Genomic DNA, 23,306 nt, shown 5'->3' with positions numbered 1-23,306 from the left:
TTTTGCGAGATATAAACATCAACTTTTTGCATTTGAATTTCCTTCGTGAAATTTTTGTTTTATTCCCTTCAAATTATCAAATGTTGGCGTTAAATTATTAAATTATTTTTCTTAAATTAATAAATTTATCCGTTTGTTCATAGAATAATTGTAAAAACGGGAGACCATTATTATTTCTTATTCCTTTTCGAATAAATAAAATTTATTTCGATGTTTTAAAAATAATTTCAATTGAAAAGAAAATATATTACTGTTAATTTAAATAATACCTCAAGGATGAAGTTAAAAGTTTTACATTATCGGTTCGTAAAATTCACCTTTGTTTCGTTATCATTTATCAGCTTCAGTAGAATGAGATTTTAATGCTCATTTTATGGTACCATTAAATTCATCAGCTTTATCTTTTGCGTAGGTTCAATAATGAGCATGAAAATAAACAGAAAAGTCTCGTCCATACATTTAGATATAGATCAAGAAATAAAAATCTAGTTTAATGCAAAAATGGTATCTATAGTTCCACTTATAGAAAAAATTTATTTAAACAAATTTCTTTTAAAATAAAAAATAATTCAACACAACAATTTTTAATAAACAATTCATTCACAATTCATCCCAAAATGAATAAAATTTACAAAAAACTAATTCATTCAACGTCAACATGAAAAAGTTACGTTTATTTAAAAATATGAGTTGAATCGAGTCACATTTATTATTCATTATCATTGGAAAAGATTAATTCTTAAAAAAAAAATCATATCACAATCTGAATTTCCTGTCGGTAACCTAAATAATTCACCCACATTTCCACCAGATGTCAACCATCCACCCAATCATCATTCTTCCCCTAACAAAAAAAAATCGATTCAGTTCGCAAAAAATATCGCATCGATCCAACCATTCGATTCCCCTAATCTAACAAATCACGCTAATCTAATATTTCCTCCACGCGCATTCATAACTCAGCCAGAGCGAAATCCACGGAAGTAGCCTCGTTCGACAAAGGTTACGGCAGATCCATGAATCATCGCTATTCTGACAGTAGTTCAAATAATCGGGCTCGCGCCGAAATAATTTCGCCACGGTTCGGCAATCTTCGTGCGTTTCCGTTTCCGTGAGCATCACCGCCTAATCTTCGTTCCTTGGAACGACGCACACACGCGTCCTCTATCACCATTCCTCTCTCTCTCTCTCTCTCTCTCTCTCTCTATTTCTTTCTCTCTCTTTCCCACGTTCTAAAATTAAAACTGTAGCTCGATCAAACAAACGGCCGACACGATTCCATTTGCTCTTCGCTATATTATAGACGGGCGCTCACGCGTCCACCAAACGATTTCATTAACTCGCCTAATCGAATCGTAATTGCCGCCTGGCGAAACACACGGCGTGTGTGCTCGGGCCGGAATCAAATCGAGCGTCGGCCGCCTCGGAAGAGTTCGTCAAGTTTCGTATGAGCGGCACATCGTGTGCTCGTTTGACCTGTACGTCGAACACGCTCGACGCTGCAGTACGCGCGACAGAATCGCTTTGTTTACACCGCGGCGCGACAACTAGCGGCTCAATAAATCCTATAAGCGACGCATAGGCGTTCTTTACGATCGGATACTGACCGTGACCGATCTGGAACGATCGGTCGTTCTGAAACGCTGTCAATTTCCGATTATACATGTACACACAGTGAGCATGAACTTTGATCCATCTTTCGTTCCGTCGCTTCTTAAGTTAGAATATCACCTGGATATAATCGAGGAATAATTTTCGCACAATAAAAGTTCTTTTTTTATGTTTTTTGTTTTGCAGTCGACGAGAAACTGGAAACAAGAGTGAGGAGTACTCGTAAAAGTGAAGAAGAATTAGAAATTTGTGCACGAGGTCTCGATAAAAATTGTTCCTGTACTACAATCGAAAAAGATGAATGATATTCTTTGTGTACAGCCGACGGGTAATCTAATTCCCGGTGATAGTGACGTTACTTCTTATCTACGCTTAATCTAATGATCAATTTTCTATGAACACTCGACGAGAACATTCGCAAAACTCACTTATCTCGAAAATTACTTATCCATTATCGAAAAAATCGAATCGAATCGAACTAAACTAAACTCCCAGCCATCGAGAGTTCAACGATATCCTCACGATGCATCTGCGGCACGATGTATCGAGCGTGAAAGAGCCCCGGTTCGTTCGCACGTGCAGTTAACGTGCCGCAGTCATATTGGTCCGGAAGCGTGCGTGCGGTATGTGCGTACGATTGAAGGAAACGTTGAACGTATTCGCGGCACTCCGGTTCCGGCGTTCGGTTGTGCTCGTACGGCTTCGTTTGCATAGAAGTGCGTGCGTAACCTATGCCGGAGGCCACGTAAGGTGGTGTACACGGCATTCGGATCGTCCCGTCGCTTTGTTTACGCTCGTATCGGGCCGATGATCGAGCATCGTGTACACACCGCTTCTTATCCACCGCTGCGTTATCCACCTTCGAAATGGCGCGTGTCGCGTGACGAGAGCCTCCTCAGTCGGTTTTCGCGCGTGCAACGCTTCCGATCGGACCGTCAGACGCGTGTCGACGATCGTCGCCGTCGCCGTCGTCGCCTCCTACGTTCTCTCGATCATCCGACGGGAAAGAGCTGCGCTCACGTGCGCCTCTGTTCGACCACGGTACGTGCGTGTGTGTGTGCGCGCGTGTGTGTACACGTGTGTGTGTGTGTTCGTTGTGTCGCGTCGGTGGTCGTGGCACACGTGTGCCTCGTTGTCGGTTACGCGAATCTAACCTCATTGTGTGCATTCGTCGTGAGAGTTTGCCGCGTGTGACCTCTTCCGTGACTAGGAAAATGAGACGATCCAGTGGTAACGCGTTCTGAGGATCATCGAGGAGGAGCGGCAACGGGCAACCAGCCTCGCATCGATCCGGTGAGTTGTCGATTGTTCTCTTTCTCCCGATTGTCTTTCGTCGGTACAACATAGCGACATTCCGAAATTGTTATTGCCAACTTTCTTCTCGTATCGAATACTATCTTCGGCGTATATATTAAAAATGAATATTCGAAAATACGCCAATCATTCAATTTTCTTGGAATATTTTACTGAAAGGAGAGATACGGTAGAGACGCGTGAAAGAGAATGAAAACAAAGGAAAAAAGGAAAACAAGAGCGCGTCACCGCAGGGTTAAGGTCTGATTCTATCTAGTTTGGTTTGGTTTTCGCGTTTCCTGGAATTATCCTCGACCTGGCTCGATTGTTTTGGAGCGTGAAAGGTGCGCAGCGGCCTTCGACTGCTCGTTGGATATCTGTGTCAGGTCGGCGGAAATTCTTATTTGCGTTGTTGGCCAAGGAATGTCGTACTTTCCCGGGCAACCCGTGCGTTTTCGATTTTACTCCCTCTCTCTCTCTCTCTCTCCCCCTCGCTTTTTTTTCTTTCCTCCGTCAAACGTTTGCCTTTTGTACGTTGTCTCTCGCGCGAATGGCGACCACGTGTTTACGACTCGCTCGATGATCGTCGCCATGTTTGGAAACTGCGTACAGTGTAGGCGAATTAGAATTATCGTGAAGGGATCGATCGGTTTTTGTCCTCGTTACGTACGCGCATCGATAATCGTCGTATCGACGAGAATCAGGATCGTCGTTATTTTATGTAACTTGTGCTGTAAGGTTATATAGAGAGATAGAGTAGGCTGGCAGCGGAAGTACAGGCTGCTGATAGCGGAACCCGAGGTGAATATGGAGTTGTTCGTGTGTACATTCCGATGGAAAAGTTATCTCGATGTCGCGAGATATATTCGCGTGTTTTTTGAATTGCGATTTTTTTCCTTTTTCTTTTTTGAGAATATCTTGGAATATCTTATCTTTAGGAAATAATACAAATAATCGAAGCTGTTTTTTTTTTTTTTACAGATTTGATTAATAATTAATTCAAGGGAAATTCTGTACAGTGGTTACAGAAAATATTTGCGCAACGTTATATTTATCAAAGAGATATACGGTTGTATCTTGTATTGTTTACACGATATGATAATTTGTCGAAAATGAAATATAGAATCTGGTAAATAGAACGGGTTTATTGAAAAATAAGCTGCCCCTAAAATATCGTGTCATAAAGATAGAAATCTAGAGCAAGTTGTAAATTTGTTAAAATTAACCAAGTTGCAAAACGCTTGTATTTCTCGTAATTTACGTGATCCTCGTGAAAGGAAACAAATCAAAATCAAAATAACTCAATAATCATTGGCTATTTTTAAAATTTGTTTATTATTACTTTAAGAATCACAAGCGCCTACTGTTAGAAGATTGCAGAAAGATCTCCGCACAAAGCATTTTACTATGTTTGCATCTTCAACAACATAATTCACTAAAATCTGATCATCAATCTCCTATAATTCTTCCTAGCAAACTTTTCAATCTGAACAATGTTATTATAAGTTGTCCATCACGGATCCATTTAATCTTTCACATTTAGCCCGGTCGAAACTTATATAAACTCTAAAAGATTAATCTAACGATCGGATCAAGCACCACTCGAGACATACTCTTGATTTATTCCTAGAGTCGAAATCTTAACCGAGGCCTTAATTTTATCGCATCGATTTATTCACGTCGAAACGCAAATATAAAAAGAACGATATATATATATATATATTTAAATTTTGCACAAACTTTCGCAATCCAATGACTTGGACAACAAAATATATCGAAGTTTAACGATCCAAGAATTATTAGAGAAGGATTAAAAAAAAAAAGACAATTTACTTTTCGCTTTTTCCCTTTTTCTCACAGAATTAACCCCGCATACCGCAAGGATAGCCATCATTCGCCTCGACAATCGTGGGGCGATTCGATTAACGTCTCGAGGCCGATCCCTTAACGATTCTCGTTCGGATCGGACGATCGCGTCCCACCAAGATTTTCCAACAAGCATCGATACCCTTTCTCGCTCGATTCCCGGAGAGGCGTAAAATCTAGACCGATACTCTATCGTTCTAGACGTGTATCGTGGAAAGATAAGATAGCGGGTTCCCTCGGTTATCGACTCGGTTACACTTAGTTCACCTGCGTCCTAGGCACTCTTATCTCGCCGTTTTATCGGTGACCCCTGGCTCCGTGCACGGCCGGCCAAGATATCGGTCGTGGAACGTCCCCTGCCGCGATACCCGTCGCTATAATGTCTACATCGGAATGGTGAACAACACAGGGACGACCCACCTACCTTCCAGCGTCCGCTCGTTCCAATTTCCAGGATTGGCTCTCTCTCTGTCCTCGTCCGTCCCTCTTTCACCTACCTTCTCGCCACTCGGTCTTATTCGCATTCCCCGCCATGCAGATCTTACCTTTCCACCGGTGTGCGTTCCTCTGCTCGCCACCCCGAGCCACCAACAGTCGCCTCTCTATTTCTCTCTCTCCCTCTCTCCCTCTCTCCTTCTCTCGTTCCACCGAAGATGCGATCTTGTCCACCGACGACCACGCCTTCACGGTGTACACGGAGCGTGCAGAGAGAGCGTGCGTCGATCTCGTTTCGAGAGGAGACCGGCGTGTGTCGTTCCTTCTTATTTCACCCGGAGACGAGAGAAGCGGGGGAAGGGGAAAGAAGAAGAAGAAGAAGAAAGGAAAAAAAAGAGGAGAGGAGAGGAAGGAGAAGAAAGAAGGAGAAAGAGAGAGAAAGAGAGAGTATCGAGCACACTACGGGTGTATAAACCTGAAGAGCCGCGTGGCGCGAGTTTGATGATGATGATGGTGGTGGTAGTTGTGGAGAGCTATCGCCCCGGTCACAAGGCGACACTTTTGCAAGGTAAATCTCGTTTCGTCGTGCGGTTCTCTTCTTCTTCTATTTAGTGGACGGACTTCCGTCACTAGGGGACGTTCCTCGTCGTGGTTCGATGCGCCGCAAAAAATCGGCTGCGCTCGGCTGGAACGTCATAACCGCGTGCACAGGCTTATACAGGCTGATATCTCAGGTTTGATATTTGATTCACGTATATATCACGCTGGCAGATGAAGAAAGATGGAATCGACGAGTGAATGTAATTCACATTTCGATACTTTTTCTTGAAATATCAAAAAATCTTCAACGACCGTATTCAAGCAAAATGATCTATCTTCTTTTCCACCTCGAAAGATGGAATTAATAAGAGAGAACAAGGAAATTCGTGAATCCGGATTGGTTATTTCGATGTCCGTTGCGCGACAGGTGCATCCTCGCTCTCTCGCGATGGTTTCAGAGCTGGTGGCTGCCTCCGCTCGATTTTACGGTAACATTGATAATTTACGATCACGGCGGATGGAAAAGCCGCGGGACCGTGGAACGAGCAATCTCCATGCTTTGCTGCCGTGAGCCAGGAAAGCTTTATCGGCCGTCGCGTCTCTTATCCCGGTGCGTCATTACCTTGATAGCAGCGTGCGTGCAGCTCGAAAAAAAAAGCTTATCGCTTATCCTCTTCCAGGAAATACGGCGAACACGGCGATACCGCAGGGAAATCGAATCGTATCTCGATGATTGCCTCATACCTGGCGCTAAACCGATTTTTTTCTCTTCCTCTCGTAACATTTCTTTGTTTTTTTATTTTTCCTTTTTTTTACTTGGATCTTTCCTATCCTCTTTTTCCTTTTTCTTTTCTTTTCCCTTTTATTTTCTTTTCTTTTTTTTCGATCAACCATATCGCTCGTGTATCGATATCGCGTCGCGGAATTCAGAGAAAAGATCGGCAGTTTGTTTGCTATGCACTCGAATGTCGCTGATGGCGCGGCGACGATTCCGTTCGCGGGATAGATAAAGTTGGCTCGCGACCTTTCGACCGTGTTGCGAGCGTGATAAAACGTAATCGGTCATCGGGTCGTTGTAGATGAAATCCCGCGATAAGGGAGAAATTTGTCGGCTGATGGAATTAAAGATTGAATTTTGTTTACGATTCGTCGTGGTATTTATTTATCTTTCTTCTTTTTACCCCGGTGTAGGAAGGTTTTTAAAAAGAAATTTCGATCTTGAGTACACGCGAAGCAGGCAATTTCTATCATATTTCATCGGCGTTGATCTCTCTAACACATTTTCTTCGCGCGTAAAATCTTCTTCGCGGTAATAATATATATACACCAAATTGTAAAGAATCGTTCAATAGGATTTTCGATCGAAAAGAAAACGGATCGAGGTGATCATAAATCACAGCGATGGAATTCCCTTCACGGAATTCATAACTCATAAGTGAAGAGAACGTATTTTGCTCACCATATATATATATATATAATCATCGGTTTATAAGTACTGAAAATCATTTCCACGTATAAAATTTTCTTATCTCGCTTCCTGTCGCTCGAAAATTTCCATTATTCCTAATGAATCGCCATTACCTTTCCAAAGTATTCCAAGATCTCCGGTCAGGAAGGAAAGAAAAAAAAAACAAAAGGAAAAAACCCATCCAATTTATCCCCAAACTTCTACATTAGCCGAAAAAGGCCAAGGGTTTCACCCAAGCCCCTGAATCAAAAAATTCAATGAATGAACACCGTTTCGACCCCCTTGTTCGTGCCCCGGCCCCATTACGCGGTGGCTAATAGAAACGCTTAACATTCTCGTCGGGTATTAAGATATCGACCAGGTCTCTCATTATGCGTCATACGATGGCGCCTAATATCACGGTGCACGATCTCATCGCTCTGGCCCCTCTCTCGCCCCGTCCAACACTTTTCGTACACCAGGTTTCTGGCTACCTTCTCCGTGTACCCTTCGTTGATAGTCACCAAGTCGAGGCCCGGGTTTCTCGACTCGACTCGGCAAAGTCGAGGGGAGAGACAGGGGTGTGCGGCGGGTTGTATATGTGTACGGTTTGGCCGGCGAACAAGAGGGGCAGGTGGAAAGGTTTGTGCAACCTGTTGCTCCGTTCAGAGGAACGTAGGTAGGATGAGAGTCGTTCTTGGTTGTGGGATCGGCATGAGACGCCGGAGCGGAGAAACGTTGTGCCCCTTGGGGTATAGCAATCACAATGGGGCGAGTCTTCTTCTCTTGGTGATGTACGTCGCTTTCTTGCCTTCTCTTCTTCTTCTTCTTCTTCTTCTTCTTCTCCCTGGTGGATACGTACTTCTTCTTCTACTAGTAGTACTACCCGTGCTTCTTATTCGAGCGCGTTGTCTTCTTTCTTGCTCTTCTCGTTCCTCGCTGTTCTTCTTCTCCTTCTTCTTGGACATAGTGCCCCCGGGACACGATCCCGATCTGACGCGATTTGCATAATTCCAGTATCCCCGCCCAGCCGTTCAGCTGCTCAATTATTAGCTGGAATTTAAGACGTGTTTAAGAAAATAGCAGCTCGACCCGGCTGCTTTTTGCTTCTGCCGATTCGAGTGGCTTCTCTTCCTTGCTCGCGGTCACGCCCTGTTCTCCATACGTCCTCTTGAAACTCGTTGAAAGTGAATCTTCGCTCTTCTTTTTCATAAACTCGTTAATAAAACGGTAACAAGTAATCGTCGCATCGTATTTTCCTTTGCGATTGAGAAACGATACTTATTGCCAAATACTTTCGAACTCAACGTCTTCATCTTCGATCACATAACCTAAAAAACCGTTACTCTATTCGTCGAAAGAAAAAACCTGTCGAAGAAACGCAAACAAAGTTGTTGCATTGATATTATTATTATTATTATTATATTCCAATTGCGAATGAAAAATAAAAAAAAAGAGAAGAAAAAAGAAAGAAAAAGGCAACCGGTGCGGGAAGTTTTACATTCCTTCTCTCTGGTTTTACGAGTCCGTTCTGCGTTAGATCGAACGATAGCAGTGGAGCTGGCCAGAGTGATACTTGGCCGTGGCGTTGAATCATTATTAGGCCCAGACAACACTTGCCGTCAGCGGTGAAACGAGGCGATACTCGTACACCGTTATCACTGTTACACCGTTTTATCAGCGGTGCGATATGGTAACGAGGTCTGTACCTACGGATGTCTGTTGTGGTTTTTGCGCTCCACATCTCGGACGTTTGTTGCTTGTTCGTTGATTAAAACGTTTACGCTTCGTTTCACTCGCTGCAATTGTGCACTCTCTGCAGCCGATCGGCCAAAACATGAAATTCTTGCAAATACCAACGGAATTATTGTTCCTCCACTTTTTACTCTTCATCGTCAATTTACTCGTACGAGTCAATTATTGTCTTCCAGGGATTTAATTATTACGTTTTTTAAGGCGGAGGGAAATTTTAATCAAAGTTGAGATTAAGAATTTAATTTAAATTAGCTCGATGATTTACCATTCGAAGCAGCAAATATATGAAAGTATTAAGAGTGGATCAATTGTAATATATATTCGAAATTTTTAGTTACTTTTCAATTCTGATTTCTTTCTCTTCGTTATCGAAGAAAGAAGAAAAGAAGAATCTTATTACTTCTCAAATTTTCTCATTAAATAATACAAATTCCGAAAATAATAGTAGCCATCCAACAGCGAGCAAACAACACGCCTAACAAATCCAATAAAGCATGAATCCAACGTGAACGAACCGGTATAAATAAAGTAAAACCCTGCATCGTCTCCAAGATAGACCCTTAAGCACGGGATGTGCAACGTGTCAATCTCGTGTGCACACCAATTTCGTTGATTAAAGCGCGCCTTCATCGGTGATATCCTTCATTAATCTATCGCTTCGGGTCGAGAGAATCGCATTCCGCACGATGTGTGTCTCTGCCGGTCGAAGAAGAATCGGATGCGTTAAGGCACATTCTCACTGGCCAGTCAGCCGCGAAGCGCTCCAATCCTGACCCATCCTTGCCATCAATATACGATTCATTTCATTGCCGTCCATCCTTGGGCAAATCCCCCCATCCTCTCGAAATATTTTTCGCGCGCATCCATTCGTTTCACTTTTAACTTGAGATCATCCTAACCTCGATAATTTGCCGCGTGATGTATGGCAAACGCGACTAAACGCGTTCGTCGATATCCTTTTACTCCTTCCTCGTTCCCTTTCCATCATCCTTCCAATGATTTCCCTTCCCCCACCCGTCACGAACCTGTTACTCGTTCAACAGGCATATGTGCTGTGTTGCTTATTACGCGTTGCCTCGCTTCAATTTGTACCCGCTGCGAAGGATTTCTTGGAAGGTTGAGCAGCGCACGGAAGTCGAGTAGAAACTGAAATTGGAAGTGGGCGAAGAGGACTGTCTGACAGAAGTTGAAAAAATCGGATAGATTGTGGATTATGAAAGTGAACGGGTCCATTTCGTTTCGAAAGAGGTTTTCGAAAGAGGTGTCAATGTATTTCCAAATTCACAAATGCGTTCACAGAATTACATATTATCGTGTAACCGCTATGATGTAATTGTTGACTGGACAGAAAATAATAAATAAAAATTTAGCTGAACGAAGATATTTGATTATACGTAATTGTGCGTTTGCAAAACATTTCAAGCATGCGTATTGAAGAAGGTTGAATAATAAAAGCACAAATAAAATTTCAGTGAACTTTAAATTCTATAACGATACTTATCGGGCATAACTCAACAATTCTCGTTAATCAGTTTCGTGTGTATTGGACGGTATATGGTCGGTGGGAACGCACCCTTATATCGGAAGCGATGCAAGAAGCAGGGCGAGGCGCATCGTATCGCATCTGCGTGCTCTCTTTAAAGGCGTTGGGCGTTCACCCCGACCTCGCCAGCCCGGTGCAACTGGTTCAAATGCATATTGCCTAGCGCCGAGGTGCACTACTGGTAGCCTCCTCTCTTTCTCTCTCTCTCTTTCTCTCTCTCTCCCCCCTCCTTCCCGTAATATCTCTCCACTTAATGGAGACCTGCGATTCTGGACCTGCGCAACCTCGTTCTGTCTGCGCGCAACCCACTCTGGCTTTATTTTGACATTTACTGTCTAATCGTTGGCTGATTCTGCATAGATGACCGCAAATCAAATCGCGAGGTTGATGGAGTATGGCGAACGTGTTTCCGCGCTCGAGCCACGCGAATCAATAATTGGTTGGCACGTAACATGCGCGACGTTTGTAAATTGAATGCCGCCTTTTGTGACGGAATTTTAATTGACAAGTTGTCGCTTGTTTGATAGCGTGGTTACCTTTGTGGATAATCAGGATCGGTGTGAGAAGGAGGGACGAACGGGAAGGAGGAATAATGACGACAAAATAAGAGAAACGTATTAATAGAGGCTCGTGTGCGATGGAAACAAGACGAATAATCGAGAGGTAAATTAGGTATTATTGGTGGACGGTTTAATTTGATGGGTTGTTTTTATGGATAGTTTGAAATTTAATGTTTTTGAGATATATATAAACATTGCTAATTGATATTGATAAAGAATACTTTTATTTATTATCCTTTCGTGATATAATTATTAATGCTAGTTTCAAGCATGATTTTCAAAATTAACAAAATATATATTTCGTAGAAAGATATAATGATTCGAGTGTTGCGTAGAGTAAAAAAGTATTAAAATGAATATTAATTATATAATATAGGGTATTGGTAGTTAATGGTCATGTGGCGCTAGTATCGGCGTGTATGGTCGCCGTGATATGTAATAAGGATAATTTAAGTAATTATACGAATTTGAAATTCTACATAAAGATAATATTTTAATATTTATTTAGAGAATCGATTTTAAAGATTCTATCAAAAACGAAAATCGATTAAAGTTTATTTTTATTATCATTTTAAGATCATTATCTATATTTTTATTCTACCACGATTAAAAATCAATCAAAGTTCTTTTCTCATCCCAAATATTTGCTCCTGTAATTGAAATTCAAGAGAATTTTCAAACAAAGGGCTTTGTCTCCGTTTAGTATAAATTTCCTTTTTAACGATCGGTACCAGCAAAGCGCGGACTATGCAACGAACATATGGTACTTTTCTGATTGCACCGCCGCCACAATTTCTTAGTTTAACCCTCTCTTCGCTAATGGATGCAAAAGGATAATGGCGGGGTAGCGCCGCTTCTGTGGATTATCGCATAACAGAAGCAAGAAAGGGACGGATGACCATTAATGGTACAGTGCCCCTCTCCTCTCCCCTTCCCTTCGATAGTCTGCTTTTGTTTTATCGGTACAATTGCAAGTGGCCGCCGCGCAAAAACAACTACGATCTGTAATGTATACCTTCGAACACATGTGCTGATCATTGATGAGAACGATAAAGTCGATATACCGATTCTGGAACGAGCGTGGGCAGTATTTCGAACACGATAAACGCCTTGTTCCGTTTTAAATGTTTCGCAATACTGGTTACGATGAATTTTCAGTAGGAAGGAATTTCAGCGCGATAAACATCCTCGCGAACAGATTCTTTTTCCACCAAAATATTTATTTTAGAATTCGTTGTTTAAAATATATTTAAGAAAAAAAATTCCGAAATTTCTTTTCCAGAAAATTCCTCAAATTTTCAAATTTAAAGAACTTTTCTTGATTAGTTGGATAACCTCGCTTCAAATGTTGTAGGCATTATCGTTAACACGCTTGTTCACCAATGAAAAATCGCTCGTTTTATTCGATCAAATCCGCCATTAAAGTGGTCGACCGAATCCAGGTATTCGTAAGTAAGCGCGGATAGCCGGCTTACAGGGGCATAAGCACGGCGCATGCCTGGAGCAACGTCGGCGGTTTTTCTGGTTCGCGAGGACCAGAAAGAAGTTGGCCGCAATTAACGGCTCCGTAAATTTACATACGTCGGCGATCGGCGGGGATAAATGGTCAGAAGTCGTCCTACGCCGCGTACCGACCGAACCTCCGGATAAGTAATCGCGTAAATCTTCGACAGACAAAAAAAGGGCGGATGTTGGTTTGAAAAGGGAACAATTTCGTAATTCGACGATTGATTTTCAGTGATTTATCTTCGGTTGAGAATTATCTTATCTGTTTTTTTGACGAAACGAACCACATCTTGAGATATCCTTTTCGAATTTCTTGGGATGTCGTTAAAAATTTCTTTGAAAATGGAAATTTTAAATGTAACTTGATTTTTAATCGCTACTTTTTTCAGGTTTTTATATAAATATATAAAAATAATTTTCTTCTAAATTAACTTCTTCGGTTATATTGTTATATCTAATAGTTGTATCTTAATTTTGAATTAAGATACCTCATTTTATGCCAGTAACAATTTACGTTATCATGTATTAACCGTTTTATCAAGTTTATGGTGAGTTTGCAAATAATGTGTAGATGTTTCATAAGATTCGATAAGAAAGTTTTTCTTTTTTTTTTTTGTTTTGAAAGTAACGTTATTTTTTTCCGTTGTAATATCTTGTTATCAAGAAAACAATGATTCATAATATGTGCTGTGATAATGTTTAGGGAAATTGTCACGTTTAATTCTGATAATACATGTACAAATAGAATTAAAAAATAATGAATTGAAATAAAATGCAATCTCGATATGCATTTTATTTATCAAAATTACAAATACAAAGAAATTGTAAAAACATAAATAACATGCTACTACATGCTTATTGTATAAAGTCGATTGAAAATGTTTATCACAGTTGAACATCATAATCGTTATTATCATAATCATAATTGATCTCGTTTCTGATATAAGGATAAGGTTCTGTTTTAATCAGATCTATATTTAATTCAATTCGCTTCTAGATAATTCTATCTTCTTCGTGTTAATTCCTGTTAAAATTAAATTTCAACAATCTGATCATCAAAACAAACAATTAAAATCCACAACAACATTATACAATATAAAATAATAAAGCAGTATCAAAAAGTCTCACAACGAGCGTCTTCGACAAAAAACATTTTTTAATAATAAAATCAACTTTGTTCAGAATTAAATTTGTAATGCACTTTCGAAAGACACGATCCATGCAGCGCGTAAAAATTAAGAAAAAAAAAAGATACGACACACAGCGTCATTTTCAATATACCGAAACGTTTTTCCTGAAATTTTTCTAACTTGAATCGACTGCCGCGAACGAGAGCAAAAAGACAGCTCTCTCTGAGTGCAGCAGGATCAGACCGATCGAGAGTAGTCACGTCGAAGTCTCATCGACGAAGAGTAAGGGACCACCTTGCCGCAGGGGTTGAGAAAGAGAGTCAAGAGATTCGCTTACGGAATGGTAGAAGTCTACCTACCGCGGTTCAGCTGATTGCGAAAATAAACATTCATTATTGTAATTACTTTCTGCGACGTGGCCGTGCCGAGAGCCAGGACGAGGGGAAGGAAACGGTGGAGAACGAGGAGACTGGGGGAGGGGGCACGAGGAGGAACGAGGAAGACGCGCCAACCTCGAGCAATCTCTCTCCAACCGTATAGTATATATGTATATAGTATGTATATATATCTGTAACGAGAGTTTCATTGACGTGGTCGTCGTGGCGGGTTAATTACAAAGTCGAACCGACGATTCCTTCATTAGCGAAAAGGAATCGGTGAATCCAATTGGCGTGAGTCGGGGCGAGACGAATCCTCGTTTGCATCCGTTCGAACCGTTCTCCCGGGCCCCGAACGATGCGTCTTCATGCGACATGGATGGATGGAAAAAAGATTCGATTCGTGGGGACCCTGTGATTGATCTGCTTTCGACCATCCGCCTTCATTGCAAGAAATCCTACGGTTCCAGCTTTAATTACCATCCAAGGATTTATTTGTGAAACTTGTTAATGGGGAGGCGATCAATGGAACGTTTGAGATCGAGGTCGATTCGGTGTGCAGTTCGTAGTTCGGGGGAGAGAAAAGTTTCTTTTTTTTAAATGTTGTTTTGCGTCTAACATGGAAGGAAAGCGACATAACCTCAAAATTGTGAATCTCGTCGTTTTGTGATCTCTGAAATTAATACTGAATATTTCTGTAATTCTTGTGACATGGGATGTTACAAGGATTGGAATATGTTTCTCAGAGTTGTTTAATTTAAAAGGACGATGACCTAACCTCAAAATTGAGGTTTATCGTTAATCTAGGAGGATTGGATGAGGCGAGCAAGCGTGAAAAGTGATGATAAGTAATGAGTGATAAATGGATAATTGTGAAAAACTAGCCTTTCTGAAATTTATCGTTTCCCATTAATAACGATATTTATAGTTTATAATAATGATTTTCGTGTTTCGCTACGACGAAATTTATCATCGCGCGTGAATGAGTGAATAGATTTGCGCAGTTTATATTTGCAATAATTTATAATATAATTTATAATAATAAAATCTTCGTTTCTCGAATCGGAATAAAAAGCTGTAATGATACGATTGGCAGAAACGAGTAACGAGTTCATTATTATATAGCGAGTGTTTACGTAAATTGATTACGGGATCCTCGGCTTTTTTGTGCTGCAATAATACTCTGTTTTATTGGATTATATATCTGTATCTGGTCGAGATGCAACGGAGTGCGGTACAAATTGAATATGTATTCACGTGATTCATGGTCTGGAACATTGCGATAACGTATCACAGCTTGACAGCCTGTCGCAGTAGGTCATTAATAACTTATTGCATTGGGCGAAATGAGCAAGGTTCGTGTTTCTGTGGCAACTTTTGAAAAATGAAGATGATACATCGGAAACGAAACGAAATCAGTGAATATAAATATATATATATTCATTCACTATTTTATTTTTGAATTATTCAGATTGTTCTGATAAAACTGATGTTGTAAAAATTATTATAATTTTTACAATTTCCAATATATTTTTATTATATTTTATACATTATACGAATGATATTACGTATCATAAATGCAACAGTTTTCTTTCTTTCCTTATAATTTACTACGTATCGTTTCACACATTCCAGCGGATAATTAATACGTTGATTGGTACAATGATTCATCGAAAACCGTGTTCTATTAATTATAATATAACATTGTTATGGAAACTATATAATTTGTGTAACGAAGAGATTCATAATTATAGGAGCGTCTATTAAATTTGTTCTAATCGCTTCATTTCACATTTTCATTTGCATTCTTTACTACGAAATTTGCACGCTAATGTATATTTAATCTCCTGTCTAATTGCAAGCACAGTTTCGATTCATATTTGCATAAAGAATTATTCCGTTTCTTTTACACAGAAATACGGATTCGGTTTATGATACAACGCCGGTTCCCGGGCTATTTTTAAGATGCAGAGTTCGAGATGCTTTTTTTATCTCAGTACGTTCCAATTCCAAAGATTCTACATACTGATTGAACGGGAAAAAAAATTATCGGAATTCTTTCAAGGAAAAAAAAAATTTTCCAAATTTCTATTCTCGTATTCTGTGCATATAATAATTTATCCAAATATTTCAAACTTTCCATTTACTAATTTAAAAAAAAAACATTCATATTAAAACAATAATAAATTCGTTTTTCAAAGATTTTACACATGATTGAACAGGAGAAAAGATTATCGGAATTTTTTCGAGAAAAAAAGAAAGGAAAACGTCATTTTCCAAATTTCTATTCTTATATTCTGTAACATCCAAATATTTAAATTTTCTTCTTATTAATTTTTTTCTTGAAAAAAATTCCATGTTTAAACATTCATAATAAAACAATAATAAATTCATTTTCCAAAGGTTCTACATACTGATTGAATAGGAAAAAGAATTATCGGAATTCTTTCGAGAAAAAGAGAAAGGAAAACGTCATTTTTCAAATTTCTCATCTTATATTCTGTACATGCAACATCCAAGTATTAATAAACTTCAATTTTTTCCTTCTTCCTTCAACTTCCTAAAACCTTCCTTTCACCTTCACATTCATATTAATTTTATTCTCATTTCCAAGATAAACTTACGCGAAATCGTAGAAATTAAAAGGAGCGAGGGATGAGTCGCTGTCTAAGAGTCAGTCTGGATTTAAGATCGGTTCTGGAGAGGTGAAAAGGAAAAAGGGGCGGCCCGGCCCGGATCGCGCCGGATAAACCCCGCGTCTGGCGTGCACACTGCCGTGAATTAATTATCACCCGTGGGCCCCGTGTTCGTACTTTTAATCGGCCTGGCCCCGACCCCACGGCCCACCTCGTGCCTCGTTTCCACCTATAAAATGTTCCCTGTGCGGCAGTATTTCACGCCTGTCCACGCGCGCCCTTTACGCCACGGGTATAACGCGACAGCCGAAGGGATCTCTCTTTCTCTCTCTTCGACGAAGAGAAAGAGGAGAACTTCTTCTTCTTCTTCTTTTCTTCCTCCTCTTCTTCTTCTTCTTCTTCCATTCCTCGGCTCGATGTCCCCGTGACTCGTTACAGGTGCACGAGGTTCACGGGTTTGCGCCCAATGTTCGCAATATTGTACGGTTATGCGCGGCGTTAACGCGGCCGCTTGTCCACGGCTCGTGTCGCGTTTATGCGAGCGACTGGCCGTTGGAGTCACGGTTGTGCTCGTTTGCCCGGACCGATCGAGATAATCGACGTTGTTCGTGTCTTTTGGAAGGATGGCTGCATTTGGCAATCCTTGGGCGAGGATTCTTAGGTTCCTTGGACGAATAAGCGTGAGAAAATTTATTGGTTTAATCGTAGATTGGGTTATAATTGGAACAATTTTGCAGTGACGATAATTGTATTATATTAAGAGAGATCAATGCATTTGGAGATAATTTTATGTGATATTCGTGAATATTTATAACTGATATGACGCTTGTTTCGTTAGTTCAAAAGATCCTGTATATTGGTGAATATCGTTTGTAAAAGAAAAAGAGGGAATTTTTGGAAAAATTTAATGGGTAGAAAATAAGGATGCGTTTATAACGGTTTCTTTCAAAGTTGGCGCCTTCACCACAGGTATCGATTCGTTCTTGTAAAACGGATTTCGTTTTAATAGGCAGTTGCTATGGGATAAACGGGAACAATATTACCCTTGATCGCTTGGACATGACTGAGAAAATCGAGCGCGATTACGTGCAATCCGCTGCTGATCTACTTGAAACCGAATGCGGTAACAAATTGATAGGAAACTCCTTTTACGGCTAATGGTGGTACACGACGAAAGATCCCTCTCTCTTCTTTTTTTTTTTCTCCTCTGGTAAATGGGTATGATCGAGAATCATGTTCCTTTCTATCGATATACGTAGTTCGAAGCAAACAGATATAGATTCCTTTTTGATAAGTAATCGTTCCAGCGAAATAAAAAAATCTTATGATATGTGCATTGCAAAATATATTAACATTAAATTTTCAAGTAGAAAATTTATAATTGTCAACTTAATCGAAACTGTTGGTGGTATAACTGGTGAAGCGACACTAGCGCCACGTGACTATTAACTACTAATATCCGATATATGATCAAAATATGTTACCTATCTATTTATGTATATATTTTCTTTTTTTAATTTGTTTTATTTTTTCAAATAATATATTTTTCTGTATGAAAACACGAAAAAATAAATCCAATCAAATCAATCAAAATTATGAAACGTTCTCACGACGATATACGTATGTACATATATTTTTCTTTCTTTTTTCTCACCCGTTAATATCAGACTCTTCCAATAGAAGCCCTTTTAAATCACCTTCCTCGAAGTGGTAGAAGTCTCGTTTACCTTTCTATCGCTCACAATCTCTCGCCAATCGGAATTCCCCATTGATATTCAATCGAAAGTGTGTCGAACCGAAAGTGACACCTCGGTTGAGAAAAATCGGCTTCATGGAGGCTCTCATCTAGCACATGCTAGCACATGCGGTTATTTCGAACCAAGGGACCCTAGGGAATGCAGTTGTACCGGTCTCTCGTTCTGATATTCTGCGTTTCAATCCGGTAACACGCGCCGATATCATTCCTCATACCGGTCCGTGTAATCGTTAAATCGATTGAAAAATCCCGAGATTTTATTATATTGGGCTGGTGAAGTTATAGTATTGGAAAGTTATATATCGGTTATTATATTGAATATCGAAGTTGTTACAGCAGAAAACTTATGTTTTCCGATTCTTGTATGATAATCCTGGGATAATGAATGAATATTTCGAGCACAATTAAACTTCGTAACACGAGACTAAAATATCAATAACCGAAGATCGTATACCGATAAAGATAATGTAAGATATATTATGATAAGAAAAGAGGAATAAAAGGGGAATGATACGTTTCTTCTCTATTCTCTGAGAATTTTTTTTTTCCAACAACGAGCTTGTAAATAACGAAGATAAACGATTAATTAAATACAAATACAGAGGCAATAACTTTTTTCTTTTTCGTAAAATGTGAAACTCTTCTCGTCAATGCCTCGACAAATCTATTCCAAGGTTGAAACGACGACCAAAAAAAAAAAGAAAAAAGGAATTCTCCGTGGAATAATCTCACGGATTCAGATCATAAATCGAGCGATCGTTTACGAGCGCGAAGGCTCGATAAAAGCGGAAAAATTTCCAGGGAAATAATCGTTACCATATGGAAGATGAATGGCACGGTTCACAATCATTATCCGATATCGGTACAAAGCATCGAAGAAACTGCATCGGCAAACATTTAGCATCGGTCGTATCGGGGAAACAGGATATTCGTTCGACTAGATACTCTCGCATCGCTGCCTCGCGATAATCTTATCAAAGTGTAAAAACTAATAGCGGAATACAAAGTGCGATCACATCGCTTGTAAATCGGTTAAAACGATTTTCAAGAGGAAAGGAACTTCGATCGAGTGTATTCCCTTTTTATTACGCGATATTTCATTTATACGATCAACGTTTTTCAATCGATATTTTTCTTTTTTTTTTGCTAATTTGTCCATACATTGATCCCTCCCCTCCCCTTCCTCGATCCTGCTCGATATATTTAATTCCTTCTTATCGAGTACATTTTCAAACCATCTCAAACTATCTTTTATTTTTACTTCTTTTACTTTTCTTAATCTAACACAAGATATATTTCTAGAAGCTTTTATTTTTTTCCGAACACTTTAATCGATCATCGATCGTACCATGCAAAATAGAACAAGTATGCGAAAAAGAAACTGGAATATTTCATCACAAGAATACTCAAGATATTTGCGCGTAACTCCATTCGATCCAAAATCCCACACCGGTTATATTATCCACGCGATCGATTCGATTGCACCACTGCAAACACTCGTACGAAATATCGTAGAGCACGTTGTTACAGTCCACGTTGATCGCGTTCACGGTAAATCAACGCGTGTCGAAGATAAACGTATGTCCCCGCATTGTCTCCCCCGTTCTTACCGATCTATTATTCCGTGTACCGCCATTATCCACCTGCAACCACATTCGAAATTGCGTGCGCACGCAGCAAGAAATGGGCACGGATCGTGGCAATTAATCCAGCCTAGATGAACGATCGGCTCGAGTTTCAGAGAGCAAGAATTTACATTTCGCTCCTCTTGATCCCCGGATCACGCCGCACTCGAATAACGAAGATAGGAAAAATTCGATAAACCGATCGTTCTATTATAATTATCCGGGCAAAATGTAATACAGCGGATTTATATCGGCAATTTTATTGGATCGGCAATTAGTTAGGTACGAAGTGATCGTCGTCTCTCCCACGGGTCGAGGAAACACGCGCTACCGTACTTGGTTTGCGAGGAGCGTGTGAATCGATTTTGAGAACGATACTGGTTGAAAACGAGCTCTGTGGAGAAAAATATATCGAATCAATTCCATCGAGAACGCCTCATTAAAGAAAAAAGGGAAAGTTTCAATATTCCAATCAGAATATCAAATCGCATTTATTCTAATCGTCACCTCGTATTATGTACTTTCATTGAGAATTGAAGAGAGACTATTTCAGATCGAATCAATATTCCCCTTCATCCGCCAAGCTTAATAGATCGAGGAAGCATCTCGAGGATACCATATTGAATTAACGAAATATTGGCCGGCATTAGCCTGGCAATATCTGAGGCGATGCCGTAATTTGTCTAGGCTGGATAGATATAACCGTCAGAGGGGGGTTATTAATTCACCTTTTATGCAATCCTTGCATCCTCATCGCGACCTTTGATTTTCAAACCTCACACGACACCTCTCCAACACGTGTCCGTTCACGCACACGTACATTTACACACGATTTTAAGGTCGATTCGCCGCTAGATACCGCCAGTGGGTGGTCACGTTCGCTATTTAATTAATTGAAATGTTCGGTAGCCAAGAGTCGTTACACTCGTCGTGATCGAACGCAACTCGTAACGTTGTGGAAAACGTTCCCCTTCTGGTATATTAATTAGGCGGCTACCTGCTCGAGGATCCTGCCAGCAATTTGTCTTGATATGCCTTGGTAAAATACTAATTTCGTCCGCGATCCGTTTCGAGAATTCCCCAATGGATCTTTCTTGATCGCGTGTGTGTTGCGCGGTGGTTGCTCGCCTCTCGGAGGGGAGATATCGCGATACGTTGTCGATCGGTTGTCGGCCGATTCATGTCGGTGGTGTGTCGGTGTGGAGACGTATATAGATCCTAGAGAAGTCGAGAGTGGATCTTGTTTAATTAATCGAATCAATGGGGGTATATAGGCCCGGTTGCCTAGGATCTTTAATGTTACATCGAGTCGAGTCGAGTCGCGTGTGTTAGCAGACCGAGTTACGCTCTGGAAGATGTTGCTTAATTCGAGGTGATATATTGGTCGAGCGATGCTAATTAGGAACCTCGTTCGATTCGCGATGATGCGTTTCTTTCTTGTTCTTGTTCGCGTGTGTGTATCTTATATGCTTTCCACCTCGCTTCGTGATTCGATCGATGAGTTGCGTTAATTTGTTCGCGAGAGAAGGACACGTCGGTCTAGGTACAGATGCACGAGCAATTTATTTCGATGACTTTTTTCCATCGATAAGAATTTTTACCCCGAATAAAAGAAAAGTATCCTTCATTTCTTCTTTCGACGAATTTCTCAAAATTTTCGAAAAGTACCAAAGTACCAAAGAATCGTTTAAAACAGATAGAAAAAGAAGGAAAGAGAGAGTGGAGGGGAAAAGGACGAATCGCACGCACGATTTATCAAATATAAAAAGAGAAAAGGCTCTCCTCGTGTCCGTCGCTTCCACTTAAAAATCATCGTTGCAGTAGATTGCGCCGCTCGACGTCAGACTTCCGCGTCATGTATCAAACTGCGTATAAGAGTAAGAGAGAGAGAGAGAGAGGGAGAAGGAGAATTTTTATCAAGTTTTTCAAGCGGTGGATCGACTTTATCCGCTCGTACGTGGTCCAGATCACGCTCAGATATGCCGGTGCCCGGTAATGAAGGTACGTTTTAGTGACGTTCGCGATATACGTCGCAAACCGCCTCGTTAATTAACCGGCCGGAACTCGAGCGCCATCACCGCGTGCTAGTAAAGCAATTATTTATTGGCATGTATGGGCGACCCTTTCTGTCCAACCGCTTAACTGACCATACGTTTCTAGCATACGACGACAAGTACTACGATCGTTGGATGGGGAGGGGAGGGAACACGGTGAACACGTTTCGTCCAACACGCTTCTTTTTTTTCTTTCTTTTCCGGAAATTACGCATACGATAATAGATACGCGTGCAAACCTCCTCCTTTTATCGGTCACGCACATAATTGTTCTCGATTTTCTATGTCTCTATCGGCTGGAGTAGACTCCGCTTTTTGCGACCGTCCTCGGCGAGCGGGGCAATTTATTACCGCGCAAGTATTTAAAGTATTTCTTGCGTCCGGCCGCTCTTCCGACGGAATTATTGGAAAGAATTGGGTGTTGAGTCGATACGCGTTTCTTGCGTGTTCTTCGTAATATATTGGCTCATCGGTCGATTCGATTTTAGTTGGAAAGATTTTTTAGTAATAGATATCACGTATAGAATTTTAACTATTTTAGCGTGCGATTGGAATAATAAATTTATCTGGAAATATTAATTAATTTTACTTTAATATAAGTGCAAGTTCAAAAAGTGTTTGGTTAACTATTGGAGTGTTCTCGTGGGAGGAGCTTTGGTTTAATTTAGTGCCAGCTCGATAACGCTATTGGTAACCCGTCTTGGAACGTTTCTGAAAAAGATATACTTCAGAGGATCTCAAAATTAGTTTCACGATTTGACATTGACTGTGTTATTGATCATCGATCATCATAAATGAAATAATTTATTGTTTTTTCTATGTGCTTCGAAAGTTTTTTATCAATAAAATTGAAATTAATTCTTCGTTTAGACTACTTATTCTTTTCTATGTAATAATTAATATATATATATTTTTTCTATTAATTAAATATATCAGAAATTATAGAAATATAAAAAAAAAATATGAAATATTCGGACATAGATTTTGTGGAAATTATCATACGAGTTTTAATAATACGATTGTTAAGCAACTCTTAAGAAATGGAGAATAGGGTTGTGACCTAGTTACCAGCGAATCATTATTCGAAATGTCGCAACGTCCACCCACAGATGCTACAGGTGACTTTTAGAAGATTACCGGAAAATGCATCCAAGAATTGCACGGCTCATAGA

The 23,306-nt window shown here is 40.2% G+C and overlaps 1 long non-coding RNA gene across 1 annotated transcript in view; it reads left to right on the top strand.

Moving 5' to 3' along the window:
• LOC133667203 (uncharacterized) overlaps positions 1–22,997 on the top strand; it is a 39,406-nt gene extending 16,409 nt beyond the window's left edge. Inside the window, exon 3 of the long non-coding RNA XR_009832466.1 lies at positions 1,798–22,997. This is a non-coding gene — a long non-coding RNA (uncharacterized LOC133667203). The remainder of the gene's footprint in view (positions 1–1,797) is intronic.
• Positions 22,998–23,306: the final 309 nt, after the last annotated feature.

The sequence above is a fragment of the Apis cerana genome, linkage group LG13, assembly GCF_029169275.1.
Source record: "Apis cerana isolate GH-2021 linkage group LG13, AcerK_1.0, whole genome shotgun sequence".
NCBI classification, from domain to species: domain Eukaryota; kingdom Metazoa; phylum Arthropoda; class Insecta; order Hymenoptera; family Apidae; genus Apis; species Apis cerana.
The sequence above is the reverse complement of the archived record's forward strand: the minus strand, read 5'-3'. Positions and strand labels throughout refer to the sequence as shown.